We start from the raw sequence: 19266 nt of genomic DNA on the forward strand, positions 1-19266 counted from the left end.
GAACAGGGCTAATCGGGTTCAATTCAACCATTGCCGACCACAAAGAGAAGAATTCAGAGACATGAGCAGATTGCAGTGCTTAGATGCCAAGGTTAAAAATTTGTCTTAGCAAATGGGGAAATTGTGTTTAGTTGAAATACAACAAGCAAATGAGAGTGCAAAAGGTCATAGGAGTGATCTTGCATGTTGTCACCTCTGCCATAATGAGAACATGGATGCCCATGAATTGCCTTTGAATAGGAACACTGAGTTGTCTAGCAAGTAAAAACAAGAAAATAAATGAATGAAAGCGAGAAAGGGAACAATTAACACACACTAAAAGAGAGCATAGTTTAACTGGGATTTGAACCAGGCCATTTGGGAGGCTGAAAATGAAGAGCAAAAAGGAGAAAATGAACAAGAAAAACCCAAAGAACAGAGAGGTAGATTTAAAAAGAATATGCAACGTGCAAATCACAAAACAGATAGTTTAACCTTACCTGATAATCAAAATACTGTTTATACCCTCACAGAAATAAGAATTCCCCAAAAGGCAGACACATGTTAGCTACCTGAGGAGTATTTTGAACCACAAATATTCCAAGAGACAGAAATGACAGGTACTGCAGGTAAACGTCACCCACTAGAAACTGACATGCTGACACAAGACACTTTTGAAAATACACAGTCAATTGGTTTCATCATGGAGGTAAGTGGTCACTAGTGGTCTCAAGTCAGAGGGGCAGTCAGTAGCTGCACTTCAAATGGGTTATGAGTCCAGGAAAATAGACAGAGAAATTCAAAAAGAAATGGGCAAAAAGGGGGGCAAAATTTAATTTCATATTCCCCTTTGCCTAGCAAAAAGCCAGGCTGGTCTGAGAAAAGTAAGTCCTCAGATCAGTAACAATTCACACTTTCTATGCATTCTAGAAGAAGCTGGGGAGCAACAATAATGTCAAAGGAACTAATGCAGATCATCAATGAGGGGAGGTTCCCATAAAACTATGTAAAGGTGAGACAGAGTAAAGACCCTGTGCACAGTTTCAATGTGGAAGAAATACACATTGAAGGTGTCACTGAGGTTGACATAAAGATAGAGAAGCACAGGATGAGACAGGAAGTGTTGTTCACACCCATTAATGAAATACTATGGCTGTGTCTGCAAGGGTCCGCAGGGGACACCAGTGGCCAGCCATCACCAGGGTTGACTACCATGCTATCCCTGTCGACCTAGCAGACACTCACACTCAAACTTAAGTGTGTCTTTTCTACCTGGCTTTAAAAAATTGCACTGTGAAAGTATTTAAAATTGCATTCTGGCATCTAGGCCTTTTTCTCCTCTATTAAGACTCTCAAACTTAGGTTTGTTTTTCTCTCTGGCTTAAAAAAATAAAATTGCATTGTGAAATTATTTAAAATTGCATTGTGAAACCTAGGCCTTTTTCCCATCTATTAGGACTCTCAAACTTAGGTGGGTCTTTTTCTCCAGTCTTTAAAATTGCATTGTGATAGTCTTTTAAATTTGAGTGTCTGTCACCTTGTCCAAATGTTCAATTTGTGTCACCTCTCCCTGTGTCCCTGCCCTGTGTCTTTCCCTAGTGTTCTCCCCTTCCCTCTCCCTTCCTCTTCTCTCCTCTCCCTATCTATTCTATGGTGCTCTCTGTCTCTCTTATTTTCTCTAACTGCTTCTCTATCGATTATCCTGCTTTCATCACAAAATCCGGTAGGAAGAAGTTTAAAAAGGACATCCTGGTCTCCAACCCAGACCTCCTATCACTGACACCTATACCAGTGCCTCCTCCAGGCAATCTTTCACCGACATCCTCTTTGTCGTTCTCTCACCAGATCTATGGAGCCTACATATGGTCTCTGTACTCTTTCCTTTCTCTTATTCTCCCATTAATGGTGGTACCCGGTGGGAGGCCCTACTAGCCTCCTTCCACTCCTCTAAGGTAATCCAGTAATCCTCAATATGTATGTGAATGGCACTGTCTTGGTCCATGGCCCTCAGACCAACCTTCTCCTCTTTGATAGATGCTTCCTGCGCCTCATCAATTTCCTTTCTTTTCCTGCTGTCCCCTCTCCCCACTCCACAGCTTCCTAGCCTCCCCCTGCTGCCTCCTACTTGGCTACCTTGCCCTCTCCTCCTTCCCTTTCTGCCCCCCTCGGGCTTCTTCTATGCCTCCAAAGGGCGTACCTCTGATTTATACCCCTCCCCGGAAGTCTTTCAAGGATGGCAACCTTCTCCATATTGCCACTCTTAACTCTCGCTCAGCTGTCAAACACTCCTCTGACATCTGCCGCCTTATGGAGGAACTTGACCTTGATGTCCTCGGTCTTACCAAGACAATGTTTATGGCCAGCTCTGTCACAAGCTTTGACACTCTCCTCCCTGACAGCTACAAGATCCTCTCTGCGCCCAGGTCCAACCGTTCCGGAGGGGGTGTAGCCCTGATCATCCCGGAGTGGATTCCTGCCTCTGTCATTCCTACGCAGGCCTACTCCTCTTTCAAATGCCTCGTCTGCAGGCTCTCTCTATCTCCTAGCCACTCTCTTAATCTGGCTATTATCGATCGGCCACCTGGTTAGATCTCCTCCTTCCTCTCTGAGTGGGCAGACCTCTCCTCTCCAGTCCTGGTCTCAACCACTCACTCCTCCTTCATAGAGACTTCAACATCCACCTGGATGCTTCCTGTCCTTCCTGTGAACTCTTTCGTGACCTTTGCGACTCTCTCTCACTCTCTATTCTCCTCTGTGGACCGACTCACTCTGCAGTGCATACTTTGGATGTTCTGATCTCCTCATACCTTCCCTTTTATATACCTCTCACCACCCCTCTCTCCTGGAGTGATCACTTTCTCCTTTCCTCCCAGCTCACCCTCTCTACACCTCAGGCCAAGCCAACTCCATCACTGCCACCCACCTTCTCGGTCATCCGACCAATGAAGCGCGTGTCAGTTGAGGCTTTTGCCACCACTTTCTCACCCCCCTCACCCTTTGGCTGACTCACACCCTGACACAGCCCTTTCCATTCTCCACTCTGCTATATCTGACACTCTCGATGTTCTTGCCCCTGTCATGAGGATCTGCTGAAGCCCAAAGCCAAGTGCAACTCCTGGTACGACTCTGACCTCGTCACTCTTAAACGCAAGTGCAGGGTGGATGAGAGGAAATGGCGTGCTTCATGTACATCCTCTGACAAACTGGCCTGCTGCCTGCTCCAAAGGCAAAACCGGCTCTCTGTCCGCACGAAGAAGAGAGCTCACATCCATGCCCGCTCTCTGCGGCATCCAACAACTCAGATGAACTCTTTAAAATCTGCAAGGTACTGGCAAATCCTGCCGCAGTCTCTACCTCTCCTGTCCCTTCCCAGGCCCTCTGCACGCAACTGGCTTCTCATTTCATCTCTAAAACCCAGGACATCATGTCCTCTCGCTCCTCCTCTCCCCTTCCTCCCTCTACTCCCTGCTCTTCCCCTGGCCCTTCTTCAGCCTCGTCTCCTCCCTCCTTCTCTGCCTTTCCCCTGTTTTCCCCAGACAAGGTTTCTAGACAAGTCCAATCTATGAAAGTCTTGTCAAAACAGGTTCTTCCCTGTTCCTCCAAAACCATCAAGGACCACATTGACTCCCTGACTCCTTCCCTGGGTGACTTCTGCGACAAGGTTTCTAGACAAGTCCAATCTATGAAAGTCTTGTCAAAACAGGTTCTTCCCTGTTCCTCCAAAACCATCAAGGACCACATTGACTCCCTGACTCCTGCCCTGGGTGACTTCTGCAACCACTCTTTCACCATGGGAGCCTTCTCCTAGCCCCTGAAGCACTCCCTTGTGCACTTTCTTCTTATGAAACCCTTTGCAGACCCATTCTGCCTGGCTAACTATCACCCAATCTCCATCACTCCTTTCCTGGGCAAACTCTTGGAAAAGCTGGCCATCTCCCAGCTCAATCTTCACACTGAATCTGTTGGTTGTCTCCATGACAATCAGTCTGGCTTCAGAAGACCTGCTCTCCAACCTTGATTCCAACACCCCCTGTGTCCTCTTCTTACTTTATCTCTCTTCTGCCTTCGCACTGTCAACCATGACATCCTGCTCAACCATCTCCGTGATAACCTGGGGATCACCGGTCCGGCCCTGGTGTGGCTGATTTCTTTTCTCTCTGATCGGCCCTCCCAGGTTCAACTGGGGTCCTTCCTCTCCTCTATCTCTATCTCTACCTGTGGTGTTCGCCAGGGGTCTAACCTCTCTCCCTGGCTGTTCAACCAATACCTGGCACTTCTTGCCCACCACATTGCCATGCTCTGCCCCACCTTCCAGTGCTATGCGCATGACACTCAGCTCATTTTCAGGCTACCTGTTACGCTCACCTGGTATCCACAGGGATGCCACCCAGCTGGGTTACTCGCTGGTATGCTTCTCAGCTTTGCCCTGATGTGGTCTGCGGGGAAGGTTCTGCCTGAAAATACAGGAGGATTGTGTTCAAGACTGACCGACTGAGGTAAGAATCCTCCCTCCACCCCCGTATGCTTTCAGTCCCTCTGGCGCCCTCTCCACACCTTGTGGTAGAATTAGGTGTGCTCTCCGTCCTGCCTTCTTTGCAGGGGCACGTTGTCTTTCATTGGAGAGTGTGGTCCAGTTACTTCACTGACGCCGGCCTGTTTGATATTGTTCAGGTAGGTCTTATTGCTGTTCTTCAGTTGTGTTGCTATCCTGCATGCCTTTCTTTGTTTAAAATGTCTCTTTTTTCTCCCTTAGGTATGCGGAGCATCAGCACGGCGAACTGGCTTGGTTGAGCCCCGCTGGTAAATGATGCCGCATTAAGAGTGATATGATGCGGTAAGTTGACGCTACGTGCAGCACTGCGAAGTCTTGCCTTTGCTAACCTGTGTTTTCCTTCCTTGTAGGTCACGGTGTTCTTCAGCGCGAGTGGAATGTCCGGAGTGGTGCCAGCTGAGAGGCGACCAGCCAGGTAAGCCTTTTGAGCAGTTCGTAATTTGTAAATGTCTCTACAGCTTTCTTTAATGTTGCCTCTATCTTCCTCTTTCAGGTCGTTCTGTCCGGGAGGCGTGCAGATTCGAGGAAGCTGTTCTCAGTAGTTGCAAGTGTTTAAAGATGAAGACTGCAGGTAAGATGCTGCTGCTAATGATGCTCCTTTTGTCTCCTTGCAGGTTCTTCTTCTCCGAGGTTCGAGGGAATAGCTGGACACGGTGAGCGTCACGTTGCAAGCTGCAAAGTAACACGAAGCATGTTCTACAGTCAGGGTGTGGTTTATATAGCCCAGGTAAAGTAGTATCAGAGAAAGGAGTTCCAGGCCTGCCACACCCAAAACACTAGACCGCATAGCTTGGTTCTTAGGAACCAATCTATGTGGATGCCTCCATGTTGGCTGACAATACAATAAAGTACTTCCCAAGCATATTGTTGTTCATGATGTATGACCCTGGCGCCATAGGCGCCAGGACTGGCCCCATGAGGGCTTTTGAAGAGGATGCCAGGCTCTAGAGGCCCGAGTCCTGACTCCACCTGGCCAATGGGTTTGCCAGAGGGGGTTATGGGCGAGGGTCGTGACACTACCCTCAGCCACCTCTTCTTCTCTCATCTCTGACTGTCTATCCGCCATACAGTGGTGGTGTGCTGCCAATGATATCTGGCTTAATGCCAGTAAGACCAAGATTCTCCTCATCGGCACACCCACACCCTCCTTTCCTGTCATTCTCTGGCCGGCCTCTCTTGGCCCTCTTCCTGCTCCCACCTGTGAGGCTAAAAACCTCGGGGTCATCTTCGACTCCACAGTCTCCGACTCTCCTCACATCTCCAACGTCTCTAAGAAGTCACACTACCAGCTGGACCTCCTCAGAGGTATTCTTCCTTTCCTCGCCTTCCCCCAGAAGCTCAATGTCCCCAGAGCTCTGGTTCTCTCTAGGCTGGACTATTGTAACAGCCTCTTTCTAAATCTGCCTACTTCTACTATCCACCCACTGCAACTTATCCAGAACAGGACTGCAAGACTTGTCCTTGGCCTCAAGCCCAGGATCGTATCTCTCCAGGACTGAAATCTCTGCACTGGCTCCCAGTTCAAAACCCTCTGCATTGTCCACAAGGCATTCTGGGGCCCGGGGCCTCAATATCTTCACCTCTCTCTTCCTAAATATCTTCCTTCTCGAGCTGTTTGCTCATTCGCCTCCAACTCCCTAAGGGTCAGTCGCTTTTCCATCCAACGAGTAGGTGGTAGATCTCGTTCTTCGGCTGGGGCCTCCCTCTGGAATAGCCTCCCTGCCCCCCTGAAACTTGAGGAGAGCCATCTCCAGTTCGGGAAGCACCTTAAAACCTTTCTCTTTGCTTCTGCTTTTTCCCCTCCTCTCCCCTGCTGATTTCCTGGCCAAAACAGAAACTGTGCTGGCTACCTAGCCACCCTCTGATCTCGGGCCCAGGTCCCCTCCCCTGCAAGTCACACACCTGCACTGCCTTCCTGGCTACCCCCGCCCTTGGGGACTTTTTTCTGTATCACTACAGCCCCATCACCAGCACTTGACACCTGATGTCTGCACTTATCCTTACCCTTGCACTTGCCACCTGCTGCCCGTACTTTACTTATTGTTATGTATTCTATTATCCCATGTACTGCACTGTCCCCTCCCCCCTTCCACATGAAATTTCCCCCTTCCCCCTTCCCTTGCACTTGCGCGATCTGAATGACACCTGGCCTAGTAGGATCGTTTTTCTGTCTTCCATCTGTTCCCCCTTCCTTGTCTCATCGCGCCTTGAAACACTTGTGTATAGGCGCGTTATAAATCCCTTATCATATATCATATCATAGGAAAAAATTGCCTGAGGAGACTGTCACCCCTCGTTGATGGGGTAAATAGGGTTTTATGATCCTTAGCCAAAACCATTGAAACCTAAGAATATAATGACTCAGAGCAACAGTGCAAAAGAATGCCACACCATTGCTAAATCAGAAAGTGAAGTGGAAGTATAACTTCAGAATGCCTAAGTGCCTAGCGTCACTGTCATTCTCATGTGTCAGGATGAAATGTGAGGAGAAAAGGAGAAGCAATCTTTGGAGATTTATTTGGACCCTAAGTCAAACTGGCAAACACAGATAGATGAAAATGCATTGCATTTATATTTAGATGAACAAAAATGTAAACCAACTATTACTGCAGAGTTATATCAGGAAAAATGCATTTCAACAATTGCAGAAATACACACGGAAGTAGAGCAGCCATGGATCCCTATCCATGCAAATGGGCATTGTGAAATGATTGATGCCACTTTGGTGCTTGAGCAGGAAAGGAGTTTCATTCATGTAAATGTATTCATGCACATACTTGACAGAGAGGAGATCCAACATTTTAAGATTAGAAATCAACACATTTTTGGCGTTGATGACCCGGACGTGGGACCAAGAATTGTGGGAAGATGCTCTAAAAGCATTCCTTAATATGTGTGGATTGTGAGCGGAACACAAAATACATTCTGTTTGGGAAAGGACATCCTGCACAGAATGTATGTATGGTGTTAGACTAAATTGAAAGGTCTAGTCCAGATTGGGTGAGGTTCTACCTGAATTCGAAAACAAGAGACAAGCTTACCACTGTGGCCAAATGGTGCCATATGCAATTGAACATTGAATAAAAAAGGATATTACCATTCCCGCATTTACCAGACAATTTACAGTAGCATTAAAATACAGGAAGGGACAACATATGAAAGTTTCTGATGCATTTGTGGGCCTAAATAAATCCATAAAACATAATGCGAATATACACCATTGGTAGAGATTGTTAGAGATTGGGGATGGACCCATTTGAATCCTGGTAGACAACAAAGGGTGTCAGGACATTCATTTGGAAGAAAATACAGCATTAGGAATGCCAGTTCAGGAATCTTACTATACTGCTGATCTATGTAACCCAGTGATCGTGGAAATCCCTGAAAGCTATGTGACTGCACAGGGTGAATTACCAGAATCATTGGATTCTAAGCCAAAGGGAATCTTTAAAGTTCAGTCTGTGTATGATATGCTGTCATCAGGATGATTGTGTACTATTTGAATTAGATAAATCTGAAATATAAAAGCAGCTTATTAAAATGTAGTTCATTATTACAAAATATGTGAGGGTAGCTATTCTCCAGAGAGGCACTGCCACACAATTAGAGGAAAGTACAGTTTCCTTCTTTGGAGGATTTACCAAAATGTTTGCACAAATGAAGAAGAGAAAGATCATTTGAGGAACATATTTATGGAATTTAAACAGGTTTTTGCCAAAGATGCCTATGAATGTGGGCAGACTAATTTGCATGTTGCTACACTACCAGAAAGACATGGTAGGGAACCTGCATTTGTGTGATAATATAGGTTTCTCCTAGCATGTCTGGAGTCACTGACTGAAATAATTACACATTTTGAATCTAGAGGCCTCATTAGGCCTATTCATAGAACATCAAATACTCCCATATTGGGTGTGCTAAAACCCAATGGTGCTTGTGTGCAGACTTAAGAGAATTAAACAAGAGGGTACCTGTTTGAAGGTGGCCCTGTACATGTATTGATCAGGGCCTTGCACAGGTTCAGGGATGAAAGATATTTACCACCTTGGATCTTACAGCTGGATAGTGGTGTGTACCACTAGCTGAAGATATACAAAATGTATTTGCATTTTCCTTTGAAAAATCACAATATGCCTGGGCCCGGACTCCTTTTGTGTATGTCAATAGTGGGAGTGAATTTGGGATATTCCTGAGCAAGACACTTCCAGATGCAGCTGAGAGAGAAACCATAGTTTATGTGGATGATGTGTTAATCAAAAATAAAGATTTTTAAAAGTAATTTCAATGAAATTAGAAATGTGCTCAGGCAGCTACAAAAAAGGCTGGGGCAAAAGTATCTCTACAGAAAGCACAGTGGTGCAGAAAATGGGTAAAAGTTCTATGCCATGAAGCGACAGAACATGGGTTAAAAACACATAAGAAATGGGTGGAAGTAATTCAGAAACTAAAAGATCCCACTAATTTGAAAAGTTTAAAAAGTCTACTCAGAATGATAAGTTAGAACAGGAAGTATATTGAAAATTATTCAGAGATCACACATCATTTGACCAAATTACTGAAGCAGGGTGTACCCTGGAAATGGGGAAAGGAACAAAAGGAGGCAGTGCCCAAGTTAAAAGGCAGTCTGACAAAAGCACCATGTTTGGTATATCCATTAAAAAACAGGATTTCTTTTTAGAAATAGGGTTCACAGATGACTATGCTAGCAGTGCTATATCAAAACCATGATGCAAATAACAAAACCATTGCATATGCCAGCAAGGCATTGTCCCAGGTAGAGACCACGTTTAGCGAATGTAAAAAAGCACTTCTAACCACTGTCTTGGCATTGCAGCATTTCTGTCTCATAATCCAAGGGGAGTGAGTGACTGTTGAAGCAAATCGCCAGCCTTTACAAGTCTTGAAAAATAAAAGGATCAGACCATGGAATTTGGCACAGTCAAAAATCACTTCATGGACTTTAGCACTACAGCGATTTACAGTGGAGGTGAGATATGGACAGAACAAAAAGAGCGCAGTTGCTCAAGGACTAGAAGCTTTTCATGACTGTGCAGCTGTTTGTTCACCTGAAGACACAGAATTAGAAACAAATATAGATGAATGTGAGCAATCCCCCTACAAGTCTTTCAATGAAGAAATGTGTAAGGATCTCCCATCCGTGTATGTAGATGAATGTGCATATCACTTGGAAGGTGATTCTGAAAAAGAATTGGTGGCAGGAATAGGAAAGCAAGAGGTTAGGATCCAAAAAGAGTCAGGTTTCAGAATTGGCCTCCATTTATAAGGCAGTATCTACAGCAGTGGAAAATACATTTAAAGAAATAGTTTTAGTCACTGATTCTGATTACGCACAAAATAGTTTTGTGGAGTATTTACCGAGCTGGAAAGTGAGAGGAATGCTCACATATAACAAGAAATCACTTAAACATGGCAAATGATCCAAGTCATAGACAAACTTGTTTCAGAAAGTGACATGATCATCCATTGGAGGAGGATGTGTGGTAATTTGATAAGGCAGATCAAAAATCCAAAATGGGGGCTGTGATGGGTGAGTTATTTCCTATTGAACATCTGCTGGGTAAAATCCATATGGATGCGGTAACACGTTCCAAAACTCTGAAAACAGTTGATCAGCGCATGGTGCAGTGGAGCTTTGATACTCCAGATCAAGACTTGATTAAGGCACAAACATAAGACATGTGCTAGATGCAGGACAAAATCCCTTGACTGAGGAGGATTGCGATGGGAAAGAGGAACTGAGGGTGTTGTTGAAAAACCAAAAAAGAGTAACTTTAGAAGATGGGCTGATGATTAGGGAATCTGTATCAGGCCAAATCCAATGGGTAGTGCCTTTGTCATTTCAGGGATTGATTTTACATCATGCCCACAATGCCATAACTGCAGGATACAGAGGTTCCCCCGAAAACCTTGGAATCTTACAAGATTATGGCCCGGAAGTGCCAGTAAGTGCCTATTTTCGCCTGTCCTGCTGGCCTATTGCTAATCTGCTCTACAGACTACACCAAACACCAAAGGACTACTGCTGAAGGCACAGAGCAATCCCGTTGCTATGACGCTGCCGGTGCTAGGCGTATGCCTAAGCCCCGCCTCCAGTTTATGGCATCACATCTGCTGCCGCGTCTGTTTCCTCTAATTAAGGCACTGGGACAGCACCCTCAGCGTGCGCCCCGGAAGTGCCAGTAAGTGCCTGTTTTCACCTGTCCTACTGCCCTATTGCTAATCTCTCCTACAGACTTCACCAAACACCAAAGGACTACTGCTGAAGGCACAGAGCAATCCTGTTGCTACGGTGTGTACATGGACTATCTTTCTAAGTATTTGTATAAGACAATATACGATTCCCAAGAAGTGCTGCCTAAGGGCTTATTATGTTTTTCATAACATCTATACTGCAAGCATACTGTGTTGTATTGTAGAAAGGTATTGGGTTGACACGTGTGAAATCATACTGAGAATTTGGGTGGACACGTGTTAAATAGTATTGAGGATTGGGTTGACACGTGCAACATTGTAGAGTGGATTTGAGCTTTAGAAATGTGAAAAAGAAATTGTGTACTAGCTATCTGCTATCAAGCAGACTACAAAATCCATACCCAACTACTTTACTTTCACCCATAGACAATGCCGTTGCTAGGCGCACGCCTAAGCACCGCCTCAAGTTTACAGCCTCACGTCTGCTGCTGTATCTGTTTCCTCTACTTAAGGCACTGGGACAGTGCCCTCGGCGCGCGCCCCGGAAGTGCCAGTAAGTGCCAGTGAGTGCCAGTTTTTGCCTGTTTTCACCTGTTCTTGCGCTGGATTGTGAGGCATTATACTGACAGACACTTGGTCTTGAGGAGACTCTCACGACAATGGCATTGGTAATACTTGTTTCTGTGTTTAGAGCAGGGAAACATATATACAGCCAGTCCTTGGGCTTGGAGACTGATATTAGTCCTACCCGCATATTGACTGAAGGGGAGATCGATCCCATAATTATCTTTAAATAGAGATAACTGGCAGAATCGCAATCCTGGTATTCTCTCTTATCTTGTTCATAGACTTCCTGTAAAGACTGCCAAGGTAAACCTTTTGTTTATCGGAAATACCTCCAAGTCAATCATGGTCAATGCTCTCGGGAGTGGAAGAAAGCTGACCGCGAAGTCTGCTACCGCGATGGTGGAAAGAGATAGTTCTGCCATGAATGCACAGGGGGCGGAGTTAGGTTTGCTCAATTCATCGGAGCTGCATCGATGGGGGAAGTAGGAGTAATCCCAATAAAGGAAACTGAGAGTGTATCCCACCCAACTCCCAAGGGTAAGCAGCCCACTATGGCACCATAGACAGAACGCAATATTCTGGCCGCTAACTCTTGTGGCGATAGTGAGAAGCAAGAAAATGAAAGTGCATCTCACTCTGAGATCAACTTAAACTTGCCAGTAGCGACCCCCCAAAACTCATGTAGGAGTACTGACAATATAACGGATGAGGCTATTTCTGAACAAATCTCTCAATTGTCAAGTATGGGGGCTGTTGTAGGTCTCCATCAGCTCAATGAATAGTCTAAAGCTCTACTGGATCTTAATGAACCAAATGGATTTAGCGAAAAGCCTCCTTCTCAAACAGAAGGGATTGCTTCTTGCGCTGAAAACACAACAGAACCCATCAATAGTAAAAATAACAAAAAAAAGAAATTTTCTCCCAAAGCTTCTTCGAATAACAGTGATATAAAACCTCCAATTTCATTAGGAGACAGGATATCAGTTGAAAAAAACAATGAGAGTCAGAGTATTGACTTGATTGTTGTTCCCTTTCTCGTCTCGCAAAAACAACCAGTCTTACTGAGTTTCTTTCCTTCAAGAGATTTTAAAAGAACTACTAGGCAACCAATGATGGTTCTTTGAGACCCAGATTAATGAGTGAGCTGAACACAGTACCCGGCGTATCGAGTCCAAATATATCTGCAACTTTCCCAGATTGCAATAAAATAAAAGATAACCCTATTCTAGCGAGGGATCAAGTGACAGACATGTTACCATTTGGTCACGATACAGTAAAGGTTCTTGATTACGGGGGTGACTCTATCGGAGATGAAAGAGATACATTAAGGTTGCCAGCAGACAGACACACCAGCCATAATAGGATGAATAAACTATCAAGCATGCAATGGGGATGCACGACTAAATCGAGCATACATGCTCAAAGCCTTCCAAGCTATCCCGGCTCTTCGAACAATTTGATCTGATGACATGGATTGGGTGAAATTAGCATCTACCAACAATAATCTCATGATTTGTGGCCTAAAGTCAAGGGTAATCATGAAAATGATTTGGACACAAAAAGACGACTTTACTTTTATTGGCCTGACCCCATTCATATTGAAATCTGATGAAGATGCTGCCAGTTTTCTTGAAACTTCACTGTTGAACGGTGAAGCTAGTAGAAGGGCCCACTATCAAGTAATAAATCCCTACATCAATGAGGATATACTAAAACAACTAACCTCATTTCTTGAAGCAGTCAAGGGAATAACAGTTTCAGTCCAAAACAGAATCGAACCTCAATGCAAGCAACCGGTGGAAACGGTTTAGCAGCGAAGCATGGTTAACAATTCTCTCATGGAACTCATGTGGTCTGAAGAATTTCTTAAGATGGTATGCGCAACATGACCAGATGAGACTCCCGGATATAATATTCCTCCAGGAAACTATGAGTATGGTTGCCTTTCAAATTGAAGGCTACCAGGTATTTACCCAGCTGGCCAAACGAGGATTGTTAGGTCGCCTTTCGGGTGGGATAGCTATTTTACTTAATGTTGCATGTCTAGCAATGGACACTGTGGTATTTAAATCAGATCAGATTCTGGCTGTAGAGATGCACATTGGCGTTGATTTTAAAACCTGCTTATTATTGGTATGCATTTACTGGAATAAAAATACTAGCCACTTAAGTCACCTGTATGATAACCTTAACACCATATTTGAAGAGGCCTTCACACAGAATCCCGATATAAAAATAATTGCTGATGGGGACTTAAATTCATGGTGCCATGTGTCACCAGATGGTTATAATGAATGCAGGGGAAATTATGCTGCTCTGGCAATCAGGAATGGGCAAATATGGATTGACTTCTTCTTAGAATGGGATGTACAGAGGACATCTATGGGAGAGGGTCTCCATCCTCATACATGGTCACAAGGTGGTAGGTCCTCTTGCATCGATTATGTTTTCATATCTACAGAACTGTACTTTCATCATAAACCAGTTTTCATCTAAGACCCAGCAGCCAGTGATCACTTGGCTATACAATTGGTCATAAAGCTTTCCTACTTCAAATATAAGATAGATCTCAGAATGGGGTTGGTTGAACCAGATCGACATGCCCTATCGGTAAGATGGACCCCATTTACATGCGCAACATTTCTTACCAGAATTGTGCCAGAGGTAGGGAGTTGTCAGGGCATTGCCTGTGAGGGATGCTCTCCCTATGAAATTGAAGAACGTCTTGACCAATGTATCCATTTACATCTAAGAGCCATGATAGTAGAACTTAAGGGGAATTCTCGCCCACCGACACCTCGTCGACATTTGTTCAGTCTCAATATTGCTTCCATGAAAAATGAAAAAAATCACTCTGTGAGAAATGTAAGGAGACAAATACTCCCCTTTGCAGTGATTCATGAAGAAATTAGAACAATTAAACAATCCTACAGAAATAAAATTAAACATCTAAGGAAAACACTCCTGATAGCAGATAACCAGCAAATGATGTATAAACTTCTAAAGCAGGAACCTGTCAGGTCTGAGTAACGCTTCAAACGATTAGCTTACAATCTGAAGGGCTGATAGAGCCTGCTATCTCTGCTCAGGCATGGACGACATATATATATATATACACAAAATATCGTCTGCCTGAAAAATGTAAGTCGGGCAGCAATATGGTGTTCGATGCTCTGGGAGGCGAGAGGTCCCCTTAGACTACAGAGAACATTAGGGATGCCATTCAGCATATGAAGAATTCCAAAGCCCTTGGTCCGGATGGATGTCTATACAAAGCAGACCATAAGTTCTGGCCAGAAATACTCAAAATCAAGTTCGATAATATCTATGATAGTGGACAAATTCTAAACACTTGGTCCTCTGCGATTATTATTCCCATTTATAAAAAGGGTCCATCTAACCACCCTGCACATTTTAGACCCATTGCATTAACGGATGTAGCATCAAAAATCTTCTCCCTTTTATTGTTAGAAGAGATCCAACGGTTTATAGAAGTCCATAATGTGTTATCCCACTTTCAAGTAGGCTTTAGAAAATCAATGGGAGGCCCGTGAAATGCAACTATTCTTAAACATCTCCAAGCACAGTCTAAGCATGCCAATATTGGGCCAGTATATATGGCAGCCCTTGATTTAATGGCAGCTTTTGAGTCTGTAATCAGAGCTGTATTATGGGAAAAAATGCTCAAAAGGAGATTTCCCAAAGCCTTGGTGATAATGATTGCAAAGTTACATCATAAAACCAGCTATAGGATTAGATTGAACCAACAGGGAGCACTCAGCGAAAATGTAGACACCGTAATTAGAGTGAAACAGGGCTGTAACATGGCAGCGGTTTTGTTTAACTTGTATATGTCAGACTTAGATAGGGATTGGAGTAACCTAGTAATGTATCCTGCTATTCTCGGCTCACTAAAACTTGACTGGATTGCTTTTGCTGATTTTGTTCTGTTTTTTGATAAAACACCTTTTGGGCTTCAGTGCAAACTGGATCAATATGCAGTGTTTGCCTCAAATCACAATCTTGAGGCAAACCCGACAAAATCAAGCATTATTATATTTGCCGATGGCAGACGTAAATTTACAAAATTCACTTGGACACTAAATACTGTCCTGATTGCATATGCACCTGCAATCCGATACCTAGGTTACACCCTAGCTGACAATTATTCGTCCAAAATGTGGAAAGATCTGCTGAAGTGTAAAATAAAACCACTTGCATCCCAAATGAAAATTATTATGCGTAAATATTGCATGTTCTCCTTCCTCCCCCTGATCCAATTTTACATCCTCAAAGTTGAGCTGATTGTTCTATATTGCTTAGATATATGTGAAAGCGAGATTGATGAACAACTGGATGTTATGCAGGGTTGTCTGTGGAAAAATGTCTTACGCTCTCACGCTCTATTCCCAACTCTATAGTATGTCATGAGTTAAATCTACTACCGTTATCTGCAAAAAGAAAGTGGTATGATTTGAGGAACTACATTAAAATAATGAATCCGCCTAACAATTAAATGAAGATCCAAATCGGATCTCCAATGAAAAGAATGTGTGGTCTATGAGCACATTTTGTGATAAATTGAATGGTATACTCATTGACATAAACGTTGCTAAAGAAGATTTATGCGCATATTTACCAAATTGTAAAAAGATATTTGAAGAATATTATTGGTGTGTACAATCCGATAAAGTAGGGACCTATCAGTACTACTCAGAATAAAAAATTCAACTTAGAAAATGGGGGGACAGACCGAGGTATTTAGTACAATTCCCAGGCTCTAAAGCCAGAAGAATGTACATGCGATTCAGACTCAAGCAACTACCTATACCTACACTACACAAAATCAAGTATTGGGGAACTCTAATCGGGGTTGAACCAAACGGTGTGTGTCAATTTTCCAATAAGTGTAAATGTGATGAAACACTGAAACATCTAGTATTGGATTGTTCCCATTTCAACCATGAAACATGTAGTCTTTATTTGAGTAACAAAGGTCATTTCACCCGTGAGATCTTATGGATCAGAGGTATGAGGGGTGACAGCATGAGTCTTAATTTAGCATTTGTGGAATTACTTGATGCAATTGATGAGACATTATGCGCGAAGTTGGAAAAATATCAAAGAATTTGATGATCTTATCAGCAAGAGATGGAGAGACACAAGTAGCAATCTGAATAAATATATGGCGCATTTAGATTCTAAGTATTTGAGTAGACAGTAATGGCACATGTGGAAACCAAACAAATTCCATTCCCAGTAAGAGAATTATTTATTTTATTTTGTTGAATTGTAATATGCTTCACTAACCTGGAAACTAAAGAATATTGTACATAGGAACTGGTTCAAATGATAGTAAAGAGAAATTACTTATTTGCACCAATAGAGTTGTTGCATGTTGAATCCTGATGATGACTAATCTTTCTCTTACTATTAGGAAATAGTATATTCTATTCTAGTGGTTTGGCACAAGTTGCAATAGTCACCATTTAATGAACTGTAAATGACCAATTGGTGTAAGTGAATAACAATGGAAATTTGTCATAAGTGGGCCAATGCAAATAATTTTTTTTATGGTTTTATCGCAAATGTCACTATTAATAATTACCGAAAATATGTGAGAACTGAAATTTGTTTTATATTATGTATGGAAAAGGAAATGTAATTATTATTCTTCTTTGTAAAGGTTTTAACTGTGAGAAACCAAACACACATTTAAAAAAAAAAAGATTATGCCTATTGGTCACACATGTCACAGGATGTAGTAATATAACCCAGGGGATGTTTAGTGTGTGCACAATTTCAGCCTACTTCCCCGACTCTGTCACACCCACTAGTCCCTGGGGATCTCTCTTTCAGGTGACCAGGGCACAGCTATCGCCTTTGGATCCAGACCCTAGGGGTGGACCTCTGCGGGAGGATAACATGGGTGAGGAGTCTTTGGGGAGCGGGACACCGGATGGCGAGACGCAGTATCCCTCCCCCTGTAACACATTTACCCCATCCTACGAGGTAAGATACGTGGGAAATTTACCTCACCTTTCCCTTCACAAACACTTCCACATGGACAGCCCATTCAGGGAGAAAACTGATTTTTTTAGGAATGATTTTCTATACTGTGACCTGGTGGACAGATGTATACAAGGCCAACCTATGTTGTGACGGGAACAACTCTGCAGAGCTGTAGTCAAACCAGTTTGGGTAGCAGTGACAGGCTATCTAGGCTAAGTTCTTCAGAGGTGGTGAGCTTGTAAAGGGTCCACAATGAGGTCACACAATGGGAATCACCAATTAGACAGGATGTATAAAAATACAGTTATTATTTATTGTCCAAAACACACTATAGAAAAATGACTACTAGCAAGTAGGGTTATCACACAACAATGAATACAATAGATACATATATACATTCAATTGATATATAGGGCATTATACATATCAGAAACCCATGCAAAGGAAAGATTAGATTAGTATTATGCACTCAAGGTCCATAGAGAATGATCCCTAACTAAAATTAGGGATCATTCTCTATGGACCAGCCCTAATTTGTCTGGGGCCTTTTCCACAATAGTTCAGGTAAAGGTTCCACGGGATCCTTGAAGCAGGAAGAAATGCAGGCAGGGTCTCTGAGGTCCAGTGAAGGGTTCTTGTGATTAGATTACATGTTAAAGTAGCTAACAGTAGTAGGCCCAACTTTTAGAAGTCTTGAGCAAGCAAGTAGTGGCAAAGCCAACGGTGTTAGGATAAAGGTTTATTATAAGCCCATTGTATTGTAATGGGAGTATAGGGGCAGGTAAGAAGCTCTGTAACTCACCCCCCATACTCTGAATCTGCCCCAGACTTGGCAGGAAGAGGGTCAGAGGTTGCTTTTCCCACCAAAGGCCACAGTCCTCAATTTGCATGGGATGCAGGTTCTAGCTGATCTCCAGTTGGTGTCTTTCACTGTTGCATGGACTCTCGATTGAAGAATGCAGTAAAACTTGATGCAGGACCGCTCTCATGACTGGACTCGGGTCAGGCAAGCAATTTCAGACAGTGGTCACCACTGCTCGGTGACACAAAGGGACTCAACAGCCACAGTCAGACTTTCCCTTCTATCTCGGGTACTGTTGGTTCTAGGACACCGACATTTCGCAGAGGTTAGTCTCCTAAGGCCAGCCGAGGATCACCCAAGTTCCAGGTTGAAACTCAGAACAGTGACGCCGACAGCACGACAGCCCAAATTCTGAGCTGGTCAGCCACAGGACAATGCTGGGACACTTCTGGAGGCTCTTCGTTGAAGGGTACCGAGCAGACATCAGGAATGGACGTTCCCTCCACTCCAAGGGTTGCTGCTTCTTCACAGGACTGATAAAGATTACAAGCATGACAGGTCTCCTCTAGGAGAGCAGCAGAAGTTGGTAGCCAAGCCTTCTTCCTACGGGTCTCCAGTGTCTTTGCGGGTCTCGCAGCTGGATAGGATATTTGGCTCTTTCATGTTTCTCCAGGATCTCCGAAGAATGGGTGCATGGGTCCTCTTCTTATCCTAAAAACCATGTAAACGTTGACGCCCTCGCTAGCCAATGACAGGACTAGCTCACAGACACACCCCAGCAGTGGTCCAATCAGGATCACTGATGGGAACATTCATGCATACCACTCAGATACACTGAAACCAGTTTGTGGATTGGGACCAGACAGTCCCAGACCACATCCTGCCAGCAACACAGCCCTCCAGTAGCCCACCAAAGCTTTGGCTTTCCCAGGCACTGGAAGTCCTCAGAAGGATTTGCCTTGCCTCTCAGGCCAGGAAGAAGTCTAAAGAACAAGATGGCAAAAGGACAAGCAAATAATCTTGTGAAACAGCCATGTTTGACCAGAAGCCACAGTTAGTAGCCAAACCCGGTAAAGCTAAAATGAAAGTTCCCAAAAAGTGGGAAAAAGTCACTGCTGCCACTAGCTCATCCTTTTAGCAC

Source organism: Ambystoma mexicanum, chromosome 13, assembly GCF_040938575.1.
Source record: "Ambystoma mexicanum isolate Mex_15411 chromosome 13, UKY_AmexF1_1, whole genome shotgun sequence".
Taxonomy (NCBI): domain Eukaryota; kingdom Metazoa; phylum Chordata; class Amphibia; order Caudata; family Ambystomatidae; genus Ambystoma; species Ambystoma mexicanum.